Genomic DNA, 7024 nt, shown 5'->3' with positions numbered 1-7024 from the left:
AAGCTTGGGTGAAAGGTTCTTAAAGGGCAGTGGTTTAGAGGTGGTAAAAATGTACCTCAGCTGTGTTTTTACTGCCCCCCAAAGTATAAAGTAGTATCTCGCTGTGTGCTCATAATTGTCATCATGTTGAGTGCAGCACGGTGGGTGCTCTATGGCTGTCGGTGTGACATGGTTGTTGGGAGCCGACTTTCTGTGCTGTGTGTTAGACTAAAACACAGCCGCCACCCAACAACCAGTCACACCGACTGCCATAGAGCACCCGCTGTGCACAAAGTAATGATCCTAAGCACAGAGTCTGGGGACTGCACCTTCCAGAGTAGCCTGTGTGGTGTGAAGGGGACTGCTAGTACCACCACCTCGGTAATCCATCCACCAGGGAAGGCATACGGTAGGATAGCCAGATATAATCTGTGCCTGGTGCACTGCTTAATCTGCCTGTGCCTGTAAATTGAGAAAAAGTCCCCCCCCCCCCTCTCTGCTCTCGCCTCCTGGGCCCCTCTGACATGAGGGAGCTCTAGAAATGACTATGCTCCCTGGTAATCATGTTCGGGTATGGGTTAATCATTTTTTTTTTTATTAGAAATTAACTGTAAAGCGGCACGGGCATCCCTGTTGGGTTTATGGGGCCCGTGCTCCCCTGTTGGGTTTTTGGGGCCCGGGCTCCCCTGTTGGGTTTTTGGGGCCCGGGCTCCCCTGTTGTGTTTATGAGGTCCGGGCTCCCCTGTTGGGTTTTTGGGGCCCGGCTCTCCTGTTGGGTTTATGAGGTCCGGGCTCCCCTTTTGGGTTTATGAGGTCCGGGCTCCCCTTTTGGTTTTTGAGGTCCGGGCTCCCCTGTTGGGTTTATGAGGTCCGGGCTCCCCTGTTGGGTTTTTGGGGCCCGGGCTCCCCTGTTGGATTTTTGGGGCCTGGGCTCCCCTGTTGGGTTTTTGAGGCCCGGGCTCCCATGTTGGGTTTATGAGGTCCGGGCTCCACTTTTGGGTTTATGGGGCCCGGGCTCCCCTGTTGGGTTTTAGTGGCCCGGGCTCCCCTGTTGGGTTTATGAGGCCCGGGCTCCCCTCTTGGGTTTTTGGTGCCCGGGCTCCCCTGTTGAGTTTCTGAGGTCCGGGCTCCCCTGTTGGGTTTTTGGGGCCCGGGCTCCCCTGTTGGGTTTTTGGGGCCTGGGCTCCCCTGTTGGGTTTTTGGGGCCCTGGCTCCCCTGTTGGGTTTTTGGGGCCCTGGCTCCCCTGTTGGGTTTTTGGGGCCCGGACTCCCCTGTTGGGTTTATGGGGCCCGGACTCCCCTGTTGGGTTTATGAGGTCCGGGCTCCCCTTTTGGGTTTATGGGGCCCGGGCTCCCTTGTTGGGTTTTTTTTGGGCCCGGGCTCCCCTGTTGGGTTTATGGGGCCCGGGCTCCCCTGTTGGGTTTATGAGGTCTGGGCTCCCCTGTTGGGTTTATGAGGTCTGGGCTCCCCTGTTGGGTTTTTGGGGCCCGGGCTCCCCTGTTGGGTTTTTGGGGCCCGTGCTCCCCTGTTGCTGGTACAACAGGGCTGGCTGTACTGCCTTGCATACCAGTATTGCCAGACACTGGTGTAGACTGCCTCAATAGTGACGTGGCCCCATGAACTGGATGCCATTTCTGATATGGAGAGAATGATTTCTTGGGGGGAAAATGGCAAATTGGATGCATTTAATTTTAAAATTACCTGCATAGGATGGGCTCACTATTCATCAGATTTTACCTCCTGATATGGGGGGGGGGGGGGGGCCTTATAACTACCTTCATGATGTGGCTCAGAAGACTGTGCTTTGGCTCTACTTTATAAATCACAAAACAGATTTCTTATGCACGCCACCCTCCCCCAACTATTGCTTTTCCTTTCCATTCATAAGCCCTTCTGAATAATAATCGTGTGCTTACATTATTGGCGTATAACACTCACTTTTTTACCCTGAAAATAGAGGGTCAACTGTGCCCGCGTGTTATACGCAGGGGGCTGTGGAACGTTTTTTTCCTGAAACTTCCATCTTAAAGTTAGGGTGCGTGTTTTACGCCTGTGCGTGTTATACGCCGATAAATACGGTACTTTCCTGTATATCCCCCAACTCCATCTCTGTGACAGGTTCCTTCCCGATGTGTGTTGTCTGTTATTTATTCATTGTTGGTTTTATGTACATTCCTCATCACGAGATAGGTGTGTGTGTGTGTGTGTGTGTGTGTATATATATATATATATATATATATATATATATATATATATATATACACACACACACCTCATTTCCTGGTAAATCCATAAAATGTTATCAAGATGAGCTCTGCTTTCTAGCTCTTGCTCCTCCTCATGCTAGGGAAGAGGGTACTGCCTTTCCTCCAATCAGGTGTAAATATCTGTGATATTGATGATTTATATATTTTTGACAACTTTTTTTTGTTTTTTTTTCTGTATTCTTTGAAAATCTAATAAAATAGATTAAACAAATCCACCCCGCTCTCATATTTGCTGCATATATCGCAATGAATATACTTATTTTTTTTGCTACTTTGGCTGATAAATGTCTGCCTGTAGAGGGGGCAACAGTGCTGAAGTCTTTAAAGGGGTTGTAAAGGTTCTTGTTTTTTCACCTTAAAGGAACACTGAAGGTTTGTTTTTTATTAGATCAATTGATTGCTGTAAGCTAGAGCATTTAAATATCACTTACCTCGTTTTTCCTTTTGACCTCCAAAATACAGTAATCCAGGTTTGAAAATGCCATTTCCTGTCTCTCCTCTTCTTGCTTTCCACCAGCATCTGAGCCGTTTTGCATGGTGGAAAGCAGAATGTGCTCACCCCCTCCCTATGACTACAGCCCTGCATGAAGATGCTCTCTTATCCCTCACAGGCATGGAGGCTAAGCCTAATGGGAACTGTAGTTCCCATTAGGCCGTGATGTAGCAAGAATGAATGCGCACCGCAAACCAGGAAGTCAGTGAGAATAATGATTCAGGAGTGACGGGGGTGAATAAAACGGCTCCATTTCAACAGGTATCAAACTAGTTATAATGCAAAACATTACTTTTTTGCATCCTACGCATGTTGGAACAGGAAGGGACCGTCCCCAAACTGTTCCCACAAAGTTGGGAGTGAAATTATCCAGAATGTCTTGGCATGCTGACGCCTTAAGAGTTCCCTTCACTGGAACTAAGGGGCCAAGTCCAACCCCCGGAAAAACAACCCCCGCAGCTTTCTTCGGGTCTCCGACTAGCCTGCGGACGTGCTGGCTAGTAGCTCTGGTCTCCCAGCGGGACGGTTCGCCCGTTCCGGTTGTAATTAGAAGAGAGCTGACCGTCTGCTCTAAAAAACGGTACCGGAGTGATGCCTGCAGCTGCAAATCATCCTGGTACAACTACTTTAAGGCTGCATTCACACCTGAGCGTTTTGTTGCCTGAAGCGCGACGCTCAAAAATGCTAGAGGGGAAAAAATACATTATTCCCTATGGAGATGGTTCACATCTCCACTCCAAAACGCCTGACGCCGAACGCCTGAAGCTCAAACAAGTTCCGGACCCTTTTTTGTTACGCGAATCGGGCAGGTTGGGCGTTTTTGAGCGTTCCTATTTCCCATATAAAGTAATGGAAACGCTCGATTCAAGCTACTAGCGCAAGAACGAGCGTTTGCTGTGGGCGTTTTGTCACTTTAATCAATAGAGCATTTCACCCAGGCAGAAGATAAAAAAAAATCTACCAACAAGTGATGAAAAAATGATAATTTTTCCTATTGGCTAAAATATAAAACGTCGGACGACGCTGTATGCAAACGCGCAAATAAGCATGAATACGCGCGACAAAACGCCGGAAAAAAACGACCTATGCTCAGGTATGAATGCAGCCTAAGTCAAATGACGTAACAGGAATGTGTTTTGGCTGCAAGTGGTTAACCTTTCGAATTTTTCATTTTTCAATTTTCGAAATTTTTCAATTCGAAAATTGAAAAATTCGAAAAATGAAAATATTGAAAAATTCGGAATTTCGAAAATACAAAATTTGAATATTAAAACATTTGAAAATTCGAAAATTAAAAAAATCGGAAATACGAAAATTCGGAAATTAAAAAATTTGGAAATACGAAAATTCGGAAATTAAAAAATTCGAAATTTCGGAAGTCCGGAAATTAAAAAATTTGTTAATATGAAAATTCGGAATTAACGAATTTCCGAATTTTCGTTAAACGAATTAGAAACTAAACGAAATGCACATATCTAAAATATGCCAGACCCTCCGACACGGTGGTTACCACAGTTCTGAACCTGTAAGTGCTCAAATCTGAGTGCTTCCAGGTTCATTCAGTCTAGAGGAGATCTATGAATCCTTTGCTTAGTCAATGAAGACAACACAGAGTCATGCGAGATAGATTTTTATTTAGGTGAACACTACACCGTGCTTTGTGGAGGAGTCTAATGAGCTCCTGGCATATGGAGTAGTTGTTGGGATGGTCCTCCATCTACGGGAACTGGGCTGACACTTGAAAGCCGTACTGTAAATGCAAAGAAATGATAAAAGTCTGTCGTAAAGGCCAATCATTTATGAAAATACAAATAAAGCCAAAGCTACTGATGAAGTCACATCTGCCCTTCAACAGTAATGCTCCTGAAGTACTCCATGACTATGGGGTGGAAATAGACTGTGCAGGTGCTTCAGAGCTAAGTAAGACCCCTTTCACACTGGGGAGGTTTGCAGGCGCTATTGCGCTAAAAATAGCGCCTGCAAACCGACCCTAAACAGCTGCTGATGTTTCTCCCCGAGGGCTTTCACACTGTCGGTGCGCTAGCAGGATGGGAAAAAAAAGTCCTGCTAGCAGCATCTTTGAAGCCGTGTGTTTACCGCTCCCGCCCATTGAAATCAATAGGACAGCGCGGCTATACCGCCGGCAATGCGCCTGCAGAGGCGCATTGTGGGCGGTTTTAACCCTTTCTCAGCAGCTAGCGGGGTGGTTTTACCCCCGACTAGTGCCGCAAAATTAGCGGTAAAGCGTCGCTAAAAACAGCGGCACTTTACCGTCACCACCCCTCCTGCCCCAGTATAAGAGGAGCCTTAGTGAGCAGGAGCTCTGCTGATTTTCATCATCCATGCAAGCAAAAATACTGTGTTTTATTTTTTGTTTTATTTTTTATTTTATTTATTTTTTACCTTGTATGTGATTGAGTATTCTTTGCAAAATGAAGCTTTTTGTTCTTATTGGGTAGATTCTTTTTCACTCCCCCCCCTTCCTCTAGAGACCTCACTTCCTATTCTTATTGGTTAGATTTGCTCACACTTCCTGTCCTCACTGGTTATATCTCCCCTCCTCTCACTTCCTGTCCTCACTGGTTAGATTTACTCTCGCTTTTTGTTTTCATTGGATAGATTTCCCTTCACTTTCTGCTCCTGCCCCTCTAGAGATTTGCCCTCACTTCCTATCCTCAGTGGTTAGATTTACTTATACTTCCTGTCCCCTCTGTAGATATTACCCTCACTCCCTTTCCTCGCTGGTTATATTTCCCCTCCTCTCACTTTCTGTTCTCACTGTGTAGATTTCCCTCATTTCCTGTCTACTGTTAGAGATTTCCTTTACCTTCCTATTTTTATTGGGGGGATCCCCCCACCACAGAGATTTCCTCTTGCGTTGTTCTCAATGGTTAGGTTTATCCTCATTTCCTGTCCCCTTGTAAAGATTTAATATCACTTTCTGTCGTCTCTGGGGACATTTCCCTTCATCTCCTGCTCTTCCCCCCTTCATCGAGCTTTTCTCCCACTTCCTGTTCTCACAGGGTACCTTTGACTTCACTACCTGTCCCCCTATGGAGATTTTCCCCCTCACTTCCTGTTCTCAATGTGTAGATCTCCCCATACTCGCTCTCCTCACTAGTTAGCTTTCTTAACCCTTTTTGGAAGATTTCCACTTGCTTACTATACCTGCTGGAGACTTCCCCTTCCCCGCTGGGAAGATTTTCCTTCACATTGCCATTAACGTCACCTGCCCACTTGGGGGGAGTCCCCCACATCCTGTCCCCACTTAGATTTGCTTCATGTCCCCCCTGGAGACATTTCCCCATAAATTATCCCCCAGCACCCCAACTGGGGAGATTTCGCTTCACACCCAGTCACCCCTAGATACATTTTTACCCACTTCCTGTCGTTTCTACTGAGATTTACCGTCACTTCCTGTACTTACTGGGGGCAGCAAAATCAAAGATGGTGCAAGATGTCCCTCTGTACAGCAAATGTGTGATGGGAAAAATCAGGAGTTCTGCTTCTCTGCCTTCTCCAATTGGAGATCCCGGGATCCGCTGAGGTTTATGGGGCAAAATACCTACTTTCTGTGATCGCAGTGCCACCCTAATAGAAGTACATGGCTTCTTTCTAGAGGCAGTGAGGTCATAGAGTGTGGTTGTGGGGACCTCCTCCTCCTGTGCTGGTAAGTGGCCCTTTAGGCAGTTTATAGAATATGAATATGCCAGGCAAAGCAAAATGATCAGAAGAGCAGATTTCCCATTGTTTTGTTACATCTACAAACCAATTATCTTAACTCGAGTCTTCACAAGAAAATGTAAATGTTACCCTAGTTCTGTAAAAAGTCCCATGCTCTATAGGAATTATATCCAGTAACCGGTAAGCCCCCAAATAAACCGTGGCTCTGGTAACGGTCACACGTACGTTCCTGCAAATATGAAATGCATTGTTATCTATGAGATTATGTATTATATATTTTTTCAAGTGTAATAAATGTTATTAAATAAAAATAATTAAATAAAACATTCACAATACAATACATATAACCAGGGGCCGGCACTCCCACTAGGCGAACTAGGCAGCCGCCTAGGGGGGCCCAGCCACGGCTGCTGGCTTCCCCCACTAGCCTGGCCAGGGGAACATGAGGGGCTGAAGAATGCCACCCTACACAGGTCTGGTGCACTGACTGACTCTCCAGAGAAAGCAGCAGCCGTGGAGGACATCCATTACAGCTGCTGTAGAGGATGTCAGCAGTAGCTCAGCCTGGGAGGAGGGCGACAGCTGGGGAGCCGGACAAGG

At 46.5% G+C, this 7024-nt stretch overlaps 1 long non-coding RNA gene across 1 annotated transcript; it reads right to left on the bottom strand.

Annotated features, from left to right (window-relative positions):
• Window positions 1-4354: 4354 nt before the first annotated feature.
• LOC120920470 lies at window positions 4355-6725 on the bottom strand. The gene is made up of 2 exons (XR_005744719.1): window positions 6554-6725; window positions 4355-4490 (listed from the first exon to the last, which is right to left on the bottom strand). It is a non-coding gene; the product is annotated as an uncharacterized LOC120920470 (long non-coding RNA).
• Between the last annotated feature and the right edge of the window lie 299 nt (window positions 6726-7024).

Source organism: Rana temporaria, chromosome 13 (assembly GCF_905171775.1).
Source record: "Rana temporaria chromosome 13, aRanTem1.1, whole genome shotgun sequence".
Lineage (NCBI taxonomy): Eukaryota > Metazoa > Chordata > Amphibia > Anura > Ranidae > Rana > Rana temporaria.
The sequence above is the reverse complement of the archived record's forward strand: the minus strand, read 5'-3'. Positions and strand labels throughout refer to the sequence as shown.